Source organism: Erinaceus europaeus, chromosome 2, assembly GCF_950295315.1.
Source record: "Erinaceus europaeus chromosome 2, mEriEur2.1, whole genome shotgun sequence".
NCBI classification, from domain to species: Eukaryota; Metazoa; Chordata; class Mammalia; order Eulipotyphla; family Erinaceidae; genus Erinaceus; species Erinaceus europaeus.
The window spans coordinates 45,007,805-45,030,630 of record NC_080163.1 but is presented as its reverse complement, the minus strand read 5'-3'; the positions used below and the strand labels follow the sequence as shown (position 1 = coordinate 45,030,630).

Sequence of the window (22,826 nt, the reverse complement as noted above, 5' to 3'; positions counted from 1 at the left end):
ATAGTATACACAGAAAAACCTAAGGAATCCAGCAAGAAGCTTTTGGAAATCATCAGACAATACAGTAAGGTGTCAGGCTACAAAATTAACATTCAAAAGTCAGTGGCATTCCTCTATGCAAACACTAAGTTAGGAGAAATTGAAATCCAGAAATCAATTCCTTTTACTATAACAACAAAACAATAAAGTATCTAGGAGTAAACCTAATCAAAGAAGTGAAAGACTTGTATACTGAAAATTATGAGTCACTACTCAATGAAATTGAAAAAGACACAAAGAAGTGGAAAGATATTCTATGTTCATGGATTAGAAGAATTAACATAATCAAAATGAATATGCTACCCAGAGCCATCTACAAATTTAATGCTATCCCCATCAAGATCCCAAGCACATTTTTTAGGAGAATAGAACAAATGCTACAAATGTTTATCTGGAACCAGAAAAGACCTAGAATTGCCAAAACAATCTTGAGGAGAAAGAACAGAACTGGAGGCAATCACACTCCCAGACCTCAAATTGTATTATAGGGCCACTGTCATCAAAACTGCTTGGTACTGGAACATGAATAGACACACTGACCAGTGGAATAAAATGGAGAGCCCAGAAGTGAGCCCCCACACCTATGGACATCTAATCTTTGACAAAGGGGCCCAGACTATTACATGGGGAAAGCAGAGTATCTTCAACAAATGGTGTTGGAAACAATGGGTTGAAACAAGCAGAAGAGTGAAACTGAACCACTGTATTTCACCAAATATAAAAGTAAATTCCAAGTGGATCAAGGACTTGGATGTTAGAACACAAACTATCAGATACTTAGAAAATATTGGCAGAACTCTTTTCCGCATAAATTTTAAAGACATCTTCAGTGAAACAAATCCACTTACAAAGAAGACTAAGGCAAGCATAAACCTATGGGACTACATCAAATTAAAAAGCTTCTGTACAGCAAAAGAAACCACTACCCAAACCAAGAGACCCCTCACAGAATGGGAGAAGATCTTTACATGCCATACATCAGACAAGAGTTTAATAACCAACATATATAAAGAGCTTGCCAAACTCAACAACAAGACAACAAATAACCCCATCCAAAAATGGGGGGAGGACATGGACAGAATATTCACCACAGAAGAGATCCAAAAGGCCGAGAATCACATGAAAAAATGCTCCAAGTCTCTGACTGTCAGAGAAATGCAAATCAAGACAACAATGAGATACCACTTCACTCCTGTGAGAATGTCATACATCAGAAAAGGTAATAGCAGCAAATGCTGGAGAGGGTGTGGGGTCAAAGGAACCCTCCTACACTGCTGGTGGGAATGTCAATTGGTCCAACCTCTGTGGAGAACAGTCTGGATAACTCTCAGAAGGCTAGAAATGGACCTACCCTATAATCCTGTGATTCCTCTCCTGGGGATATATCCTAAGGAACCCAACACACCCATCCAAAAAGATCTGTGTACACATATGTTCTTGGCAGCTCTATTTGTAATAGCCAAATCCTGCAAACAACCCAGGTGTTCAACAACAGATGAGTGGCTGAGCAAGTTGTGGTATATATACACAATGGAATACTACTCAGCTGTAAAAAATGGTGACTTCACCGTTTTTAGCCCATCTTGGATGGAGCTTGAAAAAATCATGTTGAGGGAAATGGGTCAGAAACAGAAGGATGAATATGAGATGATCTCACTATCAGGCAGAAGTTGAAAAACAAGATCAGAAAAGAAAACAGAAGTAGAACCTGAAATGGAATTGGCGTATCACACCAAAGTAAAAGGGTGGGTGGGTGGGGAGAATACAGATCCAGTAAGGATTCAGAGGACCTAGTGGGGTTTGTGTTGTTAAAAATTCTACGGCTCTTGCCGGGCGGGCTAGCTTCACGGGCGGGTAACAGAGATGCGGAGACAACAGCTGGGCAGGGAAGCTGTATTTCTTTATTCAGGAACAACGATTCATAAACTAAACCAAACTAATCACCAAACAAAACTCTGCTGTCTCTTTGCGGCAGCACAAGCACTCTCTCTTACTCTGGAACTCAGGAACCCAGCAACTCTGTCACTCTGGAACTCTGGCGGGTTTCCTAGGGGCGGGGCCAAGCGGGCCCACGAAATTAACAGGACTGATCTAATTTTCTTGGCGGGGGAGAACTAGAACCCAATGTAAAGCATACAACAATTCCCCCTTTTCTTTTAACTAAATGGCTACAGTATCAAGGGTGTGGGGTGAACAGAAACCTATATCGTATAGGCATTTTAATAAAAAGAAACTGGCACAAACATGGAGAAACATGTAAGCAAGTAACAAGAACCAGTGTGCAAAACTTTATCAGCTTAAAAAAAACATTTCTTGCCTCTGTGGGGCATACTTTTTCGACAGACATTTGCATGGGGGCGGGAACGGCCTAGAGTCTCAAAGGCAGCTGGCTGCAATTTACTTACTATGAAACAAAACTTGTTATTAGCATATTTCTAATAGAGAAGGAATTTGAGACTTTTACATAGCAACAACGTCTTTTTAACTTTTGTTACACCCATTTAAGATGGAGTCAGGAAAGGAAACCTCAGGCATGAGAATAATTAGCATAACCATTGTGCGATCTACCATTTCTAATAGAGAAGGTAATGGAGAGTTTTACATATCAAGAAGTCTATTTAACCTTTTGTTTAGACCAACTTAGTTAAAATATATTGATTGTTAACTAATTTTTACCTCAGAGTTTAAATGTAGGTTAATTTTATCTTTATGAGAATTACGTTGAAAACCTTTTTCATTTAACTTTGACTAGTAAGAATTTAACCTTAAAGTTATTGTTTACCAAACTTTAAACATACACATAAACATGTCCATTAATACACAAGGAGAGAAACCTTTGTTACGAAGACATGTCATTTTAAACACAAATTTAAATCTATACTGTCTTAGTTGTTGGGGGGGGGGTTCACCATCTGGAGGTGGCTTCCCGCACAGCTTCACTTTTAGGAATTGCAGGTTGCAATCTCTGCACAAATCTCTGCATACTCCAGCTTGTCTATCTTTAGACCGGACCGGCGGCTGGAGATCTCGTGTGCCCAGTTTTGGCAGGGAGCCCGGGGGTCTGGGAGGCCCGGGATCGTTCCAGAATTTATAGTAAGAGGGCAGGCAGGCCAGTTTTGTAGAAGGCGTGGGCCTAGGTGCCCAGGGGTGGCGGCCATGATAGGCTGCCCCGGCCCTGCCCCATGGCCCTGCCATGTCTGCTGCCCTGTTCGCAGTGGCCGAGCAGCATGGAGGGATCACACGTCCAGTGCCCTGCGCCACGTGGTGGAGAGCCGGCTCCTGTGGGCTGGCCTCGGGCTCTTGTGTGTTGGCATCGGGCTCCAGCGTGTCGGCATTGGGCTCCAGCGTGTTGGCGTCGGGCTCTAGCGTGTTGGCATTGGGCTCTTGTGTGGTGGCATCGGGCTCCTGTGGGCTGTGGGGTTGTGGGGCTGCGGGTGCGGTGCGCGGGGTTGTCTGGGCGCAGCCGGCTGGCTGGCTGTTTAACCAGGTGGAAACAGCAGCTCCGCGCCTCGCCTCTTGCCCGCTGGCTCTTCCCACTGGCTGTTCTGAGTTCGCCCGAGCGAGTGGAAACCACAGAGTGGTCCAGAGATAAATGTTCCAGAAACAGCAAAACAGTCTCATGAAGAAAGAGCAGAGGCCTTTGGAGATCTCTTCACAAGCAGAAGAGAAGGCCATAGTACATAGGTAGCCAAATTGTCTTTACTTATCTGAGAGATGCGCAGGTCAGCCCCACGTTGGGCGCCATTTGTTGTTAAAAATTCTACGGCTCTTGCTGGGCGGGCTAGCTTCACGGGCGGGTAACAGAGACGCGGAGACAACGGCTGGGCAGGGAAGCTGTATTTCTTTATTCAGGAACAACGATTCATAAACTAAACCAGACTAATCACCAAACAAAACTCTGCTGTCTCTTTGTGGCGGCATAAGCACTCTCTCTTACTCTGGAACTCAGGAACCCAGCAACTCTGTCACTCTGGAACTCTGGCAGGTTTCCTAGGGGCGGGGCCAAGCGGACTGATCTAATTCTCTTGGCGGGGGAGAACTAGAACCCAATGTAAAACATACAACAGGTTTGTATTGTTATATGGGAAACTGGGGAATGTTATGCATGTATAAACTATTGTACTTACTGTTGAATGTAAAACATTAATTCCCTAATTAAAAAAAATTAATTCTAAAAAAAAAAAAAGAAAAAAAGCTTTGGACTCTCAAGCAGGAGGTCCTGAGTTCGATCCCCAGCAGTACATGTGCCAGAGTGATGTCTGGTTCTTTCTCTCTCCTCCTATCTTTCTCATAAATAAATAAAATATTTAAACACAAAGAAAAAATAAAATAATAATAATAATGTTTCAATTTCTTTGTCTGTGATTGGTGCATTTAGGTTTCGTAGTTCTTCTTGGTTCAGTTTTGGAAGAGCGTATGTCTAGGAATTCTTCCATTTCTTCCAGATTCTCTAGCTTGGTGGTGTATAGTTCTTCGTAGAAGTTTCACATGATTTTCTGGATTTCTGTGGTGTTAGTTGTGATATCTCCTCTCTTGTTTACAATTCTATTTATTTGAGTCTTATCGTGGTTTTTTTTTTTTTTTTTTTTTAGTGATTCTGGCTAGGGGTTTGTCAATCTTGTTTAATTTTTCAAAGAACCAACATTTGGCTTCATTGACCTTATTTTGATGTTGTTTATTTTTGCTCTAATTTTAGTGATTCCCCTCCTTCTGGTTACTTTAGGGTTCCTTTGTTCCTCTTCCTCTAAATCCTTAAGGTGTGAAGTAAGGTTGTTTATTTGAGCTTTTTCTTGTTCTCTAATATGTGATTGTATGCCTATGAGTTTCCCTCTCAGTACTGCTTTAGCTGTGTCCCAAATATTTTGATAGCTTGTGTCTTCATTTTCATTTGTTTCCAGGAACATTAGAATTTCTTGCTTGAGTGTCTCTCTGACCCAGCGGTTCTTAAGCAGTATGTTGTTCAGTTTCCAGATTCTGTGACTTTTAGTAATTTTCTGTTGTTGTTGAATGTTAGCTTTACTCCACTGTGGTTTGAGAAGATACTTGGGATGATTTCAATGCTATTGAATTTGTTGGCCTCACATGTGATCTATCCTTGAGGATGTGCTGTGTGGATTTGAAAAGAATATGTATTCCAGTTTTTTGGTGTGAAGAACTCTAAAAATGTCCAGGAGGTCTAGCCCGTCCATCTCTTCATTTAATTCTATTGTTTCTTTGTTGATTCTCTGCTTCATTGATCTGTCTAAGTGTGAGAGTGGGGTGTTAAAGTCTCCCACTATTATTGTATTACTATTGATGTATTTTTGTAGTTCTTTCAGTAGGTGTTTAATGTATTTATATAGTCCCTCATTGGGTGCATAGATGTTAATAATTGTTAAATCTTCTTGGTTGATTGATACTCTAATCATTATGTAATGTCCTTGCCTTTTATTACTTTGCTTAATTTGAAGTTTATGGTGTCAGAGATGAGAATGGCTGTTCTTGCCCTTGTTTGTGGTCCATTAACCCGTATGATAGTTTTCCATCCTTTCACTTTAAGTCTGTGTTTGTCTTGTTGGGTCAGGTGGGATTATTGCACACAGCATATCATTGGGTTGTGTTTTCTGATCTATCCTCCCACTCTGTGAAAATATTTTTGGGGCCAGGCCGTGGCACACCTGGTTATAAGCACACATTATAGTGCGTAAGGACCAGGGTTCAAGTTCCTGGTCCCCATCTGCTGGGGAAAACTTCATGAGTGATGAAGCAGGGTTGCATGTGTCTCTCTGTCTCTTTTCCTATCTCCCACCCCTCTTAATTTCTCTCTGTCTCTATTCAATAATAAATAAATAAAATAAAAATATTTAAAAAGTTTTTTTTAAACTAGAGCAACTCTCATCTCTGACTAATGGGGTGCCTGGGATTGAGTCTGGGGCCCTGAATCTGTGTTCAAGCTGCCTGTCATATGCTCCAGTGTTGTGGTATCTCCCTGGCTTCAGTTTGTCCTACTAAGTGAACCATCACTTTCTGAGCAAGCCATACCTGGAAGTCCCCCTGGGTTCAGGATGACCCAATCACTTAAAAAAAATATATTTAATTAATTAATTTATTTATTTATATTGGGTAGAGAGAAATTGAGAGGGAGGGAGAGAGATTGGCACCTGTAGCATTGCTTCACCTTTTGTAAAGCTTACCCCAGAGATGGGGGCTAGGAGCTTGAACCTGGGTCCTAGTGCACTGTAACATGCCACTATACTGGGTGTGCCACCACCCAACCCCAACCCAATCACTTCTTGGTGGAACCTGACCCTTGTCCCTGCTTTACCTGCCCCACTTCAGGTTGCTGTTATCACATACCACTTGTTCTTCACCTGCCCAACCTGGAGGTCTGGCTCTAAAAAGGGAACACACCTTCAATTCTTTTGTTTTAACTTTTTATTTATTTTTTACCAGAGCACTGCTCAGCTATGGCTTATAGTGGTGCAGGGGATTGAACCTGGGACCTTTGAGCCTCAGGCATGAGAATCTCTTTGTATAACCATATGCTATCTACCCCTGCCTACACCTTCAATTCTGTAGAGGCTTTCTAACCTCAGGCTGGCTTGCCACACCCCCTACCCCCATCCCCACAGGGAAAACTCAATCTTTAAACTTTCTTCATAGTTATATGCTTGTGGACTTCCGTAGACACAGTATCTTCCTCTGCAATATCTTTTCTCTTCTGCTACTTGTCCTTTAGATACTGACTAGAAGGTCACCTCCTCTGAGAAGCCTTCTCAGATGTCCCCAAACAGTGCTGATTACTCTCCTCTATCTCTGTATATTTTCCAAATATATCACTCATGACTGGGAATGCCTTTGTTTGCTTATGTGTTCCTGCCCCACTAGACCGTGAAAAAATTTTCATTTTGCTCATTTCAAATTCCAAACTTTATCAGAGCTGATCAGCTCCTGCTTGATTGGCTCCTACCCACTTCTGCACCCAGTCTCCTACAGCTTTGCCCCACGCACCCCACCCACTCTCACTGGTCTTTGGACTGTTCCCAGGATTACCAAATTCTTTCCATATTCTGGGTTTTGTTCTGGCCATGACCCTTTCCTCCTAGAGGATGCTCTCCTTTCAGATCACTCTGTTCTACTCCTCCCTGGATAACCAGTTGACATGAATTTGATCCCTGGTACCACAAGTGTCAGACAGAGAAGCCCTCTCTCTCTCCCCCTCTCTCTCTCTCTCTCTCTCTGCAGTTCTGGGATCTTGAGGATGTGTTATTGCACCACTCCTGGACTGACTTTTTTCATTCTTCCTTTTTGATTTTTTTTTCCTCCAGGGTTATTGCTGGGGCTCAGTTCTGGCACTACAAATCCACTGCTCCTGGTGGACTCCACCCCCCCCGCCCCCATTATTGGATAGGACAGATCGATATTGAGAGAGGAGGGGAAATAGAGAGGGAGAAAGAAAGAGACCACCTGCAGATCTGTTTTGTCACTTGTGAAGCATCCCATCTGCAGGTGGAGAGGCCGAGGGCTTGGATCCTTGTGCTCAGAACTGTGTGCTTAACCAGCTACCTCACTTCTTTCTGACTGAAGATTGAGGCAGAGACAAAAGGAGAAGTTCCACAGCACACCTCTCTCCCATCTATGAAGTTTCCCATAGTTTAATGTCAAGGCTTGAACTCAGGCCGGTGTGCATGGTAAAGGGCATTCTCTACCAGGTGAACTCTCTTTTGGCCTTCTCCTATGGTCTAAAGAATAATTCCTTTTTTATTTTTACACACACACACACACACACACACACACACACACACACACACACACACACACAATCATTATTATTTTACTGCCAACAGGGTTGTTGCTGGGGTTCAGTGCCTGCAGTACAACTCCAGGCAGCCATTTTTTCCCCTTTTTGAAAAAGAAGTTTTTAATTTTATTTGATAGGAGAAAGAAAAATTGAGAAGGGGGGAGATAGAGAAACAAGATAGGTATCTGCAGTACTTGCTTCACCACCCATAAAGCTTCCCCTCTGCTGGAGGGACATGGTAACATGCACTTAAGCAGGTGACCACTGCCCAGCCCCTAAAGAATACAGCTTTTACCAATTAGTTTTCCCTCCCTACTAGTCTCATAAATCCATATTTGTGTCCCTTTGTAAGACTAGTCAAAATTGATCATCAGTTTCCCTTTAAAGTCAGCCGTACTGAGTATCACATATAAAATAAAAAACATCTGTTTAAGGTGTACATTTAAGACAAGTTTTGACAAATAGCTATGCATTTACCACATAAAATATAGAATATTTCCATAAGTTGTAAGCATTTTCTTTCCTTGCTCCTTTTTTTTTAAAACTACAGTTTTGCCTGTGTAATTTCATTACTCCAAGTTGCCTTTTCATTCAGAGACAGTGAGAGCAAGAGACACCATAGCATGGAAGCTTCTTCTGTGCCATAGCACCTTCCATGTAGTGCCAGGGCTTGAACCTGGGCTTCAGTTCTGTCAAGGCAACATACCCTATCCAGTGAGCTATTTCTCTGGCTCATAAATTTTTTCTAATTCATCCTTCCAGCCAACATAACACTTCCCCCACTCCCTATGGCCAGCCTCAGTCAATCACAGATCTACTTTCTATTTCATTAGCTTGGTTTTTCTTGTACTAGAACTTCACTTAATTGTAATCATGAAGCCATAGCAAGTCAAACACTGCTGCAAAGAAGCTTGTTCAGTAAGGAGATGCTCAGTTACTGCAATGCAGAGCACAAGGAAGTTAAGAGCAATGGTCAAAGGGTCAGGTGGTGGTGCACCTGGTTGAGCCCACATGCTAAAAGGCACAATGACCTGGGTTCAAGCCCTTTGTCCCCCACCTGCAGGGGGAAAGCTTCACAATGGTGAAGCAGTGCTACAGGTTTCTTTCTTTCTTTCTTTCTTTCTTTCTTTCTTTCTTTCTTTCTTTCTTTCTCTTTCTTTCTTTCTATGTATCTATGTATCTATTTATCTAACATCTCCCCCCTCCCCTCTTGATTTCTCTGTCTCTACCCGAGTAAATAAGCAAGGAAGCAAAAGAGCAATGCTCAAATCTACTCTACCCTCTATTTCTGTTATAGATAGTATTTATATGGGTAGAAAGAGAAGTTGGAAATGTACTTTTTAGGAAAATGTGGAATGTTGCATGCATTTGTGTGTCCTCCTTGTGCAGGGACCATGTGGATCTTCTTGTATTCCTCCAGCTCTAGTTTGTGCTGCTGAAGTGTGCGCCGGGAACTGCTGATGTGCCTGTTTCTTCATAAACAGGAGGTGGATTTGGGGATAAATCGAATGGGTCATGGAATTATTTGACTTTCTGGATCAGGATGGGCTTTCACTGCCTTGTGAAAAAAATAATGATAAAAGTTGGAGCCAGGTAGTGGCGCACCCTTGTTGAGTGAACATATTACTTTTTTTTTTTTTTTAACCAGAAAATGGCTCGGCTCTAGTTTACGCTGTTGCAAGGGATTAAAACTGGGACTTTGGGAACCTCAAGCATGAAAGTCATTTCATATAACTATTAGGATATGTTCTCTGTTTCCCCAATAAAAACTTTAAGAAAGTAAGCACAGGGCTAGGAAATTACTCAGTTGATAGAGTGCACGCTTTACCATGCACAAGGACCTAGATTTGAGTCCGCAGTCACCATACTGAAGCACCTCCATGGGAAAGCTTCATGAGAAGCTTTCAAGCACCTTCATGGGAAAGAATGGTGAAGCAGTTCTGTGGTGTCTCTCCTCTCCTCTCTCTCTATTATCTCTCTCCCTCTCTGTCTGTCATCCTTTACCTTAAAAAAAAAATCTGTCAGAGGGGCCAGGCTATAGCACACATAGTACAAAGTGCGAGGACCCACACAAGAATCCTGGTTTGAGCCCCCGGCTCCCCACCTCCAGGGAGGTCACTTCAAAAGTGGTGAAGCAGGTCTGCAAGTGTCATTCTCTCTCCCTGTCTTCCCCTCCCTTCTCAATTTCTCTGTCCTATCCAATAAAATGTAAAAAAAAAAAAAAAGTCTGTCAGAAATGGGAATCATCCAAGTGTGGAGTTCCAACATTAACCCTAGTAGCAATATATATATTTAAATTAAACCCTTGTATATGAATCCTTAAGACAGTCTTTTAGTTTCATACTTTGAGACAGTATCTCTCCTCTCTCTCCATATATAATATATATATAACCAAATATTTAAACTTAGTTTTTATAAGATGCTTTGTAAGAAACATTTCTATGTAGAGAAAAGGAAAATTAAAATGTTAAACATTGAAGCAAGTAAAAAGTGAGTGACACCACAGAGGTGGCATGCCAGACTTGCATGCCTGAGACTCGACTAAGCTACCTGGTTCAATCCCCAGCACCACCATATGCCAGAGCTCTCTCACAAAAATAAGTTTTTAATGGAAATTCTGAAGTTTTTTGCCCTTTTATTTGGCTTTGTTCACTCAGTTGAGTACTTCTAAATACAGCACTTATCAGTATTAACATTATTTATTTTTTTATTGAGGGTCTAATGGTTTATAGTAAACAGTAAATACAGTTGTTGATACATCTGTTGTTGTTGTTGTTATTATTATTTTACTGAGTAACAAGCTCTTGTCTAAGGAGGTTACAGTTACTTCCCTGTCGATGGATATATGGGCTCTTTCCAGTCTAGGGCTGTTAAGAATAAAACTGTTTGGGGCCCAGGCGGTGGTGCACTGGGTTAAGCACACATAGTGCGAAGCGCAAGGACCTGCACACGGATCCAGGTTCAAACCTCCGGCTCCCCACCTGCAGGGAGGTTGCTTCATAAGCGGTGAAGCCGGTCTGCAGGTGTCTATCTTGCTTTCTCCATCTCTGTCTTCCCTTCCTCTCTCAATTTCTCTCTGTCCTATCCAACAACAATTAACAGCATAAACTATAACAACAACAATGAAAAAAGATGGTTGCCAGGAGCAGTGGATTCATAGTGCAGGCACCTCGCCCCAGTGATAACCCTGGAGGCAGTCGATAAATAAATAAATAAATAAATAAATAAACAAATAAGTAAGTAAAACTGCTTGGACAATTCATGTCCTAGTCTGTGAGTGGACATAAATTTGCACCTCTTTTAGGTAAATCCCTGTAGTGGAGATCCTGGATCTTTGGTTAGTGTGTGTTTCACTTTATAAACTGTTGCCAGACTTTTTCCCAAAAGTGATTGTTCACGTCACACAACTCACAGCAATGTGAGTTCCAGTTGTTCCTCATCCTTATTAACTTTCCCTACTAGCCTTTACATTTCTAGCCATTTTGATGGGTGTATGGTATTTAAAAATGGTATTTTATGGTATTTAAAAATTTTTTTAAAAATATATATTTATTATTCCCTTTTTGTTGCCCTTGTTTTTTATGGTATTTTTTAATGTTTAAAGCTTTATTAGTTTATTAATGAACTAATAAAGGAGGGGAGCACTTACTCTGGCACATTCTGGGGACTCCGTAAGGGGTCTCATGTACTCGAGTCCAGTGCTTTATCCACAGCCACCACCTGTGGGCCACTTATTATGATTTCAATTTACCTTTCTCTACTGGCTAATGATGCTGAGTAAAAAGATTGTATACCTTTTCTTTTGTTGTTATCACCAGGGTTTCACCACTCTGGGCCAACTTTTTTGATCTGTTGTAGCTGAAGACTCTAAAGGAGTGGGGGATGGGAGTACATGGGGGACTCAGTGCATGATGGCGGAGGACAACTGCATTTGAGGTGGGAGTGGTGCACAGACAAATATGGGGAGGGAAGAAACTAACTTATGTGGCAACCACTGTCTTATAAACCATAAGCTGATTTAAGAAAAACTCAGCTATTTGGGGCAGGAAGACAGCTCAATGGTAAAGTTTCTGTTGTAGTGGTGTGACACCCTATGTATAATACCAAGCACCTCACAAGAATAAATAAAGACAAAATGAGTGGAATTCCATGAATGTTGGAACAGTACTATGGTCTCATAAAAAAATAAGTGTGGACATAGCACAGGGTTTATGCAATAGACTTTCATGACTGAGGTTCTGAGATCCCAGATTAAGTCCCCAGAACCACCATAAACCTGAGTTGAGCAGTCCTCTGGTTAAATAAACAAATCTTATTATTTATTTATTTATTTCCCAGGACACAGCTCAGCTCTGGCTTATAGTGGCATGAGTTATTTTGCATAACAATTATGCTATCTTCTCTCTCATTAAACAAATATATATTTAATAAACTTAAAGTGATTATATTTATTTATTTATTTATTTTTTTAACCAGAGCACTGCTAAACTCTGGCTTATGCTGGGAATTGAACCTGGGACCTTAAAACCTCAGTCATGATAACTTTTTTGTATAACCATTATGGTATCTCCTCAGGCCTCTAAACAATTAAAAAAAAAATTTATGAATAGTATGTTTCAAGTTTGTAAGATTACAGTGTATAGCTCCATACCACACCCACCACCAGCCTAAACAAATTTAAAATAAAATAAAATAAAATAAATTTAGGCAGGGGAGGTGGCTCGGTGGCTGAATGTATGCTTCCCATGGATGAAGCCCTAGGTTCAGTCCTAGAACCATGAAAATTTTGCTTTTTGGGGTGAGGGTATAGCATAATAATTATGCAAAGAGACTTTCATGCCTAAGGCTCTCAAGTCCCAGGTTCAATCCCCCATAGTGCCATAAGCCAGAGCTGAGCAGTGCTCTGGTAAAAAATAAATAAATATGGAAGCAACCCAGGTGTCCAACAACAGATGAGTGGCTGAGCAAGTTGTGGTATATATACACAATGGAATACTACTCAGCTATAAAAAATGGTGACTTTGCCATTTTCAGCCAATCTTGGATGGACCTTGAAAAAAATCATGTTAAGTGAAATAAGTCAGAAACAGATGGATGAATATGGGATGATCTCACTCTTAGGCAGAAGTTGAAAAACAAGATCAGAGGAGAAAACAGAAGTAGAACCTGAACTGGAATTGGCATATTGCACCAAAATGAAAGACTCTGGGGTGGGTGGGTGGGGAAAGTGCAGATCCAAGAAAGATGACAGAGGACCCAGTGGGGATTGTATTGTTATATGGGAAACTGGGAAATGTTATGTATGTACAAACTACTGTATTTACTGTCAGATGTAAAACAAATAAATAAATGAATGTAAAATGTAAAGTAAATAAAATAATTTTGCTCTTTGACTCATGTCAAGCATATTGTGAAGACAGGGCTAGTGTTCTCCACATGGTTATCCAGTTAGTCCAACAATATCTGTTCAAAAAGTAAAATCCATCTGTATAGATATTTAAATTGTGCCGCCTTTTACTTAAAATTTTATTAGTGATTTAATATTGATTTGTAAAATTATAAGATAACAAGGGTATAATTCCGCACTGTTCCCACCACCAGAGTTCTGTGTCCCCATTCCTTCCACTGGAAGGTACAGCAGTTCTCCCAAGGTTGCAGATATGGGTTAATGATTATTTCTAGAACTATCTGTTTATATTTGTATATATCCCCCTCCCCTCTGTGATCTTGCCTTCTCTTTCTAAGTCACACCTACACCTATTACTACTTCTGAATGTCCTTCCTTTTCTTTTTCTTCTCTCTCTGGGTCCTGATGGAATTGGATTTCAGAGACCTCTGGTCATCTCACACTATTAGTTCTCCCCCGCTGGGAGTCTGAACAACAACAACAACAGAAAAAAAATTGGGGGAGTGCAGAAAATGGGAGTTCTGGTTTCTGTAATTGCTTTTCTGCTGGACATGGGGATGTCGATCCATACCCCCAGTCTGTTTCTGTCTTTTCCTAGTGGGGCAGGGCTCTGGAGCAGTGAAGTTATGGGACACATTGATGAGGTCATCTGCCCAGGGAAGTCAGGACAGAATCATGATCACATCTGCAACTTGGGTGGCATGTTTTACTTAATTATCATTTGATTCTCCCACTAGACTATGAACTCCATAGATTTGTTCCATTTAATTAATTCGTTTATTTTTACCAGAACACTGCTCAAATCTGGTATCTGGTGATCCTAGAGATTGAACCTGGAACCTCAAAGGCTCAGGCATTATAAGGTATTTTGCATACACACTATGCTGTCTCCCCAATCTAGATTGTTCCATTTTAATCTGGGCTCTTCTATCCCTGCTACCTTCCTGAAGGCAGAGAAAACAGAAAGGCTGGCTGGCAAGTAAATTCTAGACAGGATCCCTGAAAACAGAAGTGGTGGAGAGGAAAGAGTGAAGGAGGAAGGAAGGAGACCCAGAACTATCTGGGGCTCTGGCTTTCTCTCCTCTCCTCTCCCGGATCAACTAGGAATACCAAAGGAGACCACCCGGACCGAAACAAGACAGGACTAGAATGACCACAGAAACCCAGTAAATCACCCGTGAGTACAAACACGCGTGGCTGGTGACAGAGAGGACAGAGGGGCCTAAGAAGAGATTAAGTGACTGCTAACAGTTCGACAGTTTGTCAGTGGAGACACCACCTCCAGTCTGCTCCACCAACAAGGGGACAGCTGAAGGGAGGAAAGGACTCCCCAGAGACTCACTAAGTGCAACTCTGAGTCTCCATTGCTACTACCCTCAGAATCTGGAGCAGCAACAGGGAGGGACACCAGGGCACAGAGATCTAACCGGGAAACTCAGGAGAAGACCTATACCTCGGTGGCATAGCTGAAGGGCTGTGAAAGTCTCTTTGCATAACCACTGGATTATCTCTGCCACACCCTGCTTTATCTCTTGGTCAGGAGTCAGTGATTAAGCCAAGAAGCCTATTGATAGTTTAAAAGCCCTCAGGCTACCATAGCCTACAGGGGGAAAAAAAAAAAGGCTTTTACACCACTGAACTCCAACTCAGGGATTGAAAAAACTGTTAACTTATATAAAATGGTTAAAACAACAAGAAAAAATAATGGAGACTGGAACCAGGACAAGAGTCCAGCTAAAAGTCCTCCAGAGGGCAAAGCACAAAACAACGAGTTCAACATCCAAACATTAGCTAAGGAAATAATAACAGGAGTGAGTAAAGAATTTGAAAAAATTGTAATCAGAACTGCAGGAACAACAAATGAGAATATGGAAGAAAATTCTAATAATCTCATGGTTATTAGAGAGCTGAAAGCTGAAATTGCTGAGCTAAGAAGGCAACTAGCTGAACAAGCTAAAACAGTATCAGAGCAGGGCAACAAAATAGATGAACTCCAGAAAGCAGTAGAGGGCAGAGAGAATAGAATCAATGAGGCTGAAGACAGAATTAGCAAGATTGAGGATGAATTAGAGACAACTAAAGAAGAAGTAAAAGACCTCAAAAAGAGATTAAGAGATGCTGAAAACAACAACAGAGTCCTATGGGATGACTTCAAAAGAAACAATATACGCATTATTGGCTTACCAGAGGAAGAAAGAGAAGGAGAGGAAGAAAGCATTCTCCAGGCCATAATAGCTGAAAATTTCTCTAGTCTAGACAACACCAAAGACATAAAGATTCAAGAAGCCCAGAGGGTCCCAAACAGAATTAACCCAGACCTAAAGACACCAAGACATGCCATACTTAGAATGGAAAGGAATAAGGATAAAGAAAGGATCCTCAAGGCTGCAAGAGAAAAACAAAGAGTCACCTACAAAGGAAAACCCATAAGATTAGCAGCAGACTTACAAACATACAAACACTACAGGCCAGAAGAGAATGGCAAGATATCTATCGAGTGCTCAATGAGAAAGGCTTTCAGCCAAGAATACTATATCCTGCTAGACTGTCATTCAGACTAGATGGAAGCATCAAAACCTTCTCAGACAAGCAACAGTTGAAGGAAGCAACCATCACCAAGCCTGCCTTGAAAGAAGTTCTGAAAGGTTTCCTATAAACAACCAGACCACCACAAATAGAACATATATCAGAACTATCTGGGGCTCTATTGGCTGGGACAGGCTGAGGACAATGTGAAGTGCACCCAGAGTTGTACACCAGGCCTCAGAGAGGGGTGCATCCAGTGACCAGCTCCAGCCCTGTGTGTCAGGGCTATCTCAGACAGATGGCCAGTTCCTGGAACCTTCAGGCTGCAGTGCAGACAGAAGCCCTAGCAGAATGCAAGAGCTACAGAGAGCAACCAAGCCAAGGAATTCCACCCTCTCCCAGATGGTTGCTGTGGAGACAGCTGAGGAAAAGGTGGGCCTTAGACAAGGTTTCCAACCCACATGTGCTCACCAAATGTTTATTGTCTCCTGCTAAACACAGGAGAAGGGCAGCAAAGGGCCAATCCTTGCCATTCTAGGGGAGAGAGACAGTAAGCATAGCAGTACTCAATTCATTATTACATCAGTCAAAGACCAGCACTCCGAAGAGAAAGAAAGAGAATAGTGCTGTTAAGCAGAGGGTTAGGGCTCCTTTTGACCTCCAGGGAAGGCCTGGGAGAAGCTGACAGGAGACAGAGCCACCAGAGGGAGGGAATGAACCATGAAGACTCCTGGACTCAAAGGCAAGAACATTGTGGGTGGAGGGGCTCATACACAAGAGGCCTGGTGAGAGCTTGTTGTGTTGGAGAAACAAGGAGGGTATGGCTGAGATCAAGTGTGGAGAGAGACAGGAAGTGCTATGGAGGGAAAGCAGTGCAGTCAGGTAGCCTCAGAAGTGGATTTGATTTTGTAGGGGTAGATATTTCTGGTATCCACCAGAAGAACCAGGCACTTTACCAGATGAGCCACCAACTGCCTGTTGCTCCCCCCAACTTTTTAATTAATCAGTTTATTCATCAATGAGTGACAGAAGAGAACTCTTGGTAATGTGTACAGTTTACCAGATGCACCACTGCCTACCCCCCTTCCTCCCTGTCTCTTACCCTCATCTAAAAATAATAATAAAAATAATAATGATAATAATAATAATATGTTTATATATGACTTCCATGCCAGAGACTGAAGTCTCAGGTTCAACCCCCCACACCACCATAAGCCAGAGCTGAACAGTGATCTCTGTGTGTGTGTGTGTGTGTGTGTGTGTGTGTGTGTGTGTGTCCTTCAACAAACCCCAATCCACCAGAGGTGGCGGTGCAATTGTATAGGTGCAAAGTTCCAGAGATAACTCAGGTAGCAAAGACAAAACATAACAAATTCTCTTTATAAGTAATAATACCAACTTTTGGCAGATATGCAACTTTGATATACAAATTGGTGGAGAGGGCCGGGTGGTGGCTCACTTGGTTGAACACATATGCTGCAAATTGGTGGAGATACAAAACTGAGATATGAGTGAGTATGCAAGAGTCTTGCCCTTTCTCAGAATGATCAACTTATACTCACCCTGCAGCTGGTATTGACAGCAAAACCTGTACACACATGTATATAGTAAGTTCATTTATAATCACCCCAGCTGGTAGTAATTCAAACACCTTTCAACTAATGAATAGGTAACTTGTGGTAGATCATATAAGACTACAAGTTAGCAGGCTGGAAAGATAGTTGACTTGCATAGTGCACTGCCTTGTTAAGGGCATGACCCAGGTTCAAGCACTGTTCAAGTATATGGTACGCACACTGAGGAAAGCTTTGGTGCTACGTTGTCTTTCTTTTTCTTTTTTTTAATAAAAATTCTTTTAAAATTTTTTTCCCTTTTGCTGCCCTTGTTGTTTATCGTCGTTGTCATTATTGTTATCATTGGATAGGACAGAGAGAAATGGAGAGAGGAGGGGAAGACAGAGACGGGGAGAGAAAGACAGACACCTGCAGACCTGCTTCACCGCTTGTGAAGCAACCCTCCTGCAGGTGGGGATCTGGGACTGGGACGGAGATCCTTGCACCAGTCTGTGAGCTTTCAGTCATGTGTGCTTAACCCACCACTGCGCCACTGCCTGGCTCCTAGTCTTTCTGTCTTTCTATTTCTATCTTGGTCTCTGAAAAAGTCTGTCTGGTGTGGTGAATTGTCAGTAACAACCAAAAACAAACAGACAAACAAACAAATTAAATATTTTTTTGAAAAGACTACAAGATAGCAATAAAAATAAAGGAAAGAATGGCCCCAGAACAAAACGTGCAATACCCTGGAGGAACCACATGGGTGATCTGCTTAGTGACAAAATTCAATCTCAAAAGATTACATGCATACTGCATGATTTAATTTGCATAATATTCTCAAGATGACAAAAACCACAGAGACAGAGACTGGTTTAGTGGCTGTCAGGGGACGGAGTGGAGGGGAGGGAGGCACGCACTGCAGGGAGAACATTAACCGAGAGTACTTACATTAACCGAGAGTTCTTCCCCCACCCACCTCCACAGGGCTTATCTGAGCTTGGATGCTTCCACCACTCCTGGTGGACTCTTTGCCTTTATGTTTCCATATAAAGAGTGAGAGACCTAGAGAGTTTTTGAGCTAATGAAGCAGTTATCTGTTTTGATTGTGGTGGTAGTTACACAAATCTATGCGTGGGATCCAAGTGCACACAAATGAATACAGGCTTTAAACTGGCAACACCGGGATCAAGTATGGATTCAATGGGATCAAGTATGGATTCTCAGGAGCAGTGATGTACAGTGTCAGCGCTCTGGTTTGGGTACTTTACTGCAGCTTTATAGAAGGGGTACATCCATTGTGGAAAGCTAGGTGAAAGTTAGTCTAGAAAAAGAAGTTGGAAACTTGCTCTGCAATAGTAAAATGCTAAATTATCATGATTCCAGCATAACAATAATCATTGTTTGACTTTCTCAGGGCCTGGTCCCCTTACAGGCCCCATATCCTCATCCTCACAGCACCTGATGTGATGTGGTGGCTCTTTTAGTAGCTGTGTCTGACAGATGAGGCTGAGGCTCACAGAGGTAAAGGCACACCCTGGGCCACACCCTGTAGTCAGGAAGGGCACAAAGGAAACTCAGAGTCCAGAGGACTGGGGTAAGCATGGCAGCAGAGTTCCCCTCCCCTCCCTTGTTGTTCCCCTCCCCTCCCAATCCCCTCTATTCTCCCCCCTGCTCTTCCCTTCCCTCCCTTCTATTCCCCTCCCCTCCCCATTCTCTCTATTCCCCTCCCCTGACCTTCCCTTCCCTCCCTTCTATTCCCCTCCCTTCCCCATTCTCTCTATTCCCCTCCCCTGACCTTCCCTTCCCTCCCTTCTATTCCCCTCCCCTCCCCATTCTCTCTATTCCCCTCCCCTGACCTTCCCTTCCCGCCCTTCTATTCCCCTCCCCTTTCTCTCTATTCCCCTCCCCTGCCCTTCCCTTCCCTCTATTCCCCTTCCCTGCCCTTCCCTGCCCTCTATTCCTCTCCCCTGCCCTTCCCTCCCCTCTCCTCTGTTCCCCTCCCCTCTCCTCCCTCCTCTCATCCTCTTCCTCCTCCTTCCTTCTCTCTCTCTCTCTCTCAACCTCTGCCATGTAGCTTTTCCTAGGACAACTTCCTTCAACCCTCAGCTTCCTCTCCCCTCTCCCACCCCCCAGGGGACAGTCTTTGTGTGCCATTGCACTAGGTAAGCTGAGAAAGTTCCTCTGGCACATAAAGTGAGGGTCACATCAAGGTCAAATGTGGAGGGATGGGATGAAGGAAGGGAAGAGAACATGCAGAAAACACCAGGTTTTTTTTGTTTTGATCTTTGTTTTTTAACCAGAGCACTATTCAGCTCTGGCTTATGGTGGTGTGGGGGATTGAACCTGAGACTTTGGAACCTCAGGCTTGAGAGTCTCTTTGCATAACTGTTATGCTATCTACCCCGACCCAAATGCCCTTTTAAATTAAAAAAAAAAAATCACAGGCATTATGGAACACAGGTTTCTATCAGCCTGTTAGGAGGGAGCCAGGCAGGCTATGGAGGAAGAAAGAGCTTCCATCTAGACCTCAGAAGTGGGTCTGAGCCCAATGATAACAGCAAGCTTTCAGGGATGATAATAGCCTGATAAAGTGGTGCCAGGTGTACCACTTGAGCTATCTCAGGTACTCTCTCAGTAGCCTCAGACTTTACTACTGTTATTTTCATCCCCATATCCAGCTTAGGCAACTGAGACCCAGAAAGCATGTGCAGTGAATCACATCTTATTTTCACGGGCACAGATTCATCAATACATTGAATGAGATCAGAAAGGGCACACGTGAAATAGTAATAGTAGAATCCAGAAAGCTGGGGTATATATGGTAGTGGAGCTTAAACTTGCTCTGTCCTTTTCCCCTTTCTTATCCTTTTTCAAATTTACTGACCTTGTGCTGGGTTGAGTACACGTTACAATATACAAGGACCTTGGTTCAAGCCCCAGTCCCCACTGTGGTGGTGGTGGTGGGGGGGGGTGAGTTTCACGAGCTATGAAGCAGTGCTGCAGGTGTCTCTCTCCCCTTGCCTCTCGATTTCTCTGCTTCTATCCAAAAGTTAAACACATTTAATATGTACATCACACACACACACACACACACACACACACACACACAATAATTTAGGGGCAGGGTGTGGTGCACCTTGCACCATGCACAAGGACTTGGGTTCAAGACCCTGGTTCCCACCTGCATGGGAGAAATTTGAAAAGTGGTGAAGCAGTACTGCAGGCGTACCTTTCTCTCTCTCCTCTACCTCCCTTCCTCTCTCAATTGTTCTGTCCTACCAAATAAAAATAAATGAACAAATTTATAAAGACTTTTTTAAAAAAAAGTTTTAAGGGGCCTGGTGGTACACCAGGTTAAGTGCATATATTACCGTGCAAAAGGACTTGGGTTCAAACCCCCAGTCCCCACCCACAGGGGGAAAACTTCACAAGTGGCGCAGCAGGTCTGCAGGTGTTTTCTCTTTCTACGCCCTCTTCCCTCTCAATATCTCTGTCCTATCAAATTAAAGAAATCTTTAAAAAATGTTTTTCAAAAAAATTTTTTTATCTTATTACATATAACTGAGAATTTCACAAGACAGAGGGGAAGTGAGAGAGACAAGCCAGAACACCACTCTGATAAATGAGCTGCACAGAATTGAACCGGGATCCTCAGACATACAGAGCTTTAGCTTTTTATAGCATCGTGCTTTTTTTTTTTTTTTACAGTGGCGATATGCATGCATGTGTACATACTTTTTTTTTTTAATGCGAGATGTGAAAAATTGTATTCATGGATCCTATAACTAATTTGGAGCCGCGCAACCCCGATCAGGATGCGCCGTCTGTAGAGAGCTGGGTGCCTGCTCTCTAGTTTGGGGCGGGAGGAGCAAAGGAGGCCGAGGCTCTCCAGACCAGCCCACTCCGTTGTCTCAGAGGCGGCCTTCCGGGGACTCGTCGCGACGTCCAGTCCCGGGCCCGCCCACCATCACCGAGCAGACTCGGGACCAATCAGGCCTGGCGATGCCAGCCTGGAGATGAGAGTGGCAGGAAATCAAGGTCAAAGCCCCCGGACACAATGAGGCCATTGTCAGTCCCCAGCCAGTTGACTTTCCAGCAGCAGTTCCCCATTCACCCTCGCTCCTTCGCTGCATCCCCGCATCCCCGACTGGGAAGGCACCCAAACCTTCTGCCGCCGCCCAGTGGAGGCCACACTCCCGGGTTCAACCCCAGACGCCAGAGGTCCGGCCGCCCCGAGCACGACCAGCTACGCCCGCCAGGTGGCGGCAGAGCACCGTGCGCCTTAGGCGAGGGACCGACTGCTCGCTCAATCACGGGTCAAGGGGGGCTTGGTAGGGAGCATACCCTTCCTATGTGAGCCCCCAAAGCAAATAGAACACATCTGCCTTCACCTTTTACTGAGCTCACTGGGATATGGACTCTTAGCAGTGGGGAAAATGACAAGTAGGCTCTCTCGGTAGAAAAGAAAACCGGGGGGGGGGGGGGGGGGAGAACCTGAGTTCAACTCCCCAGACTCCACCTGCAGGGGCAAGCTTCACTAGCCACTGCTTTAGATGTCTTTCTCTCTCCCTATCCCTCCTCCCTTCCCAACTTCTCTCTGTCTTATCAGATCAAATAATTTTTTAAAAGAAGGAAAAGAAAGCAAAACCAGAGGGAAATCTCTTTACTCTGCAAGCTACGACAGGTGTGACCTTCCTGCTTCTTTTTCGATTAATCAGTTAGCGGATCATGCCAGAGTGTAAATGTAGTATCTGGAAGGTTGGTGTTCTCTGTCTCTTTCTCTGTCCTCTTTGTTTTCCTTCAGAACCAGCCATGGTTTTCCTACTTCACATGTTCACAATTTATAGCCTGACACATATTTGCCTGACTCGTTTCCACTTGAATACATGCTCCTAAGGACAGGGGTTGGATCCTTTCTGTTTGCTCATCCTTAGTGCCTAGGATAGAATCTGGCACATAGTAAGTGTCCAATAAATATGTCAACAGAATAAATGACAGAGTGCTCTACTGAGCACTGGGGGTGGGGGCAGGGCCTCAGCTGGGTGGTACATTTGTGCTTGGACAGCATCTGCCCCAGATCATCTCACACCATGAAGAAGAAAGAGTTTTGGAGTCAAGACCTGGTGTGCGATCAGGTCCCCAGGCTTCACATGCTTCTCCTGCACCCTTGACATTTTTGCAACTTTTCACACTTCACACTTCCATAACCTGCATGCGTTTCCTTCCCTATAAGATCTCCTGAGACTATCTTGAAGGTTCTGAGAGAGCACCCTCAGAAGGTGCCTGGCACAGGGATTGGGGCACAGTGAGCAGCACTTAGTGACTATTAGCCAGTATCATCAGTGCTGTTGCTGCTATTCTTGGAGAAGGAACATTAGAAAGACCAAAGACTGTCTGGAGGTAGTGCAGTGGACTCTCAACCATGAGGTCCCAAGTTCAATGCCTGGCAGCACATATAGCAGAGTGATGTCTGGTTCTTTCTCTCCCTCCTATCATTTCTCACGAATAAATTATTTAGAGA

At 43.2% G+C, this 22,826-nt stretch overlaps 2 protein-coding genes and 1 non-coding gene across 5 annotated transcripts in view; 1 reads left to right on the top strand and 2 right to left on the bottom strand.

The window, feature by feature from the left end:
• Nucleotides 1–22,826, top strand: part of PFDN1 (prefoldin subunit 1) — a 964,801-nt gene that overhangs the window by 167,261 nt on the left and 774,714 nt on the right. The window lies entirely within an intron of this gene.
• PURA (purine rich element binding protein A) overlaps nt 1–22,826 on the bottom strand; it is a 145,608-nt gene that overhangs the window by 8,914 nt on the left and 113,868 nt on the right. The window contains exon 3 of one of the 2 annotated variants that reach the window (XR_009546415.1): nt 9,045–9,377. The exons of the other annotated variant lie outside the window; for it this stretch is intronic. The gene's annotated coding sequence lies outside the window, so the exon portion shown is untranslated. Of the gene's footprint in view, nt 1–9,044; nt 9,378–22,826 lie in introns of those variants that run through there. 2 annotated transcript variants of the gene reach the window in all.
• On the bottom strand, nt 9,164–9,265 carry LOC132537319 (U6 spliceosomal RNA). The gene has a single exon (XR_009548770.1). It is a non-coding gene; the product is annotated as a U6 spliceosomal RNA (small nuclear RNA).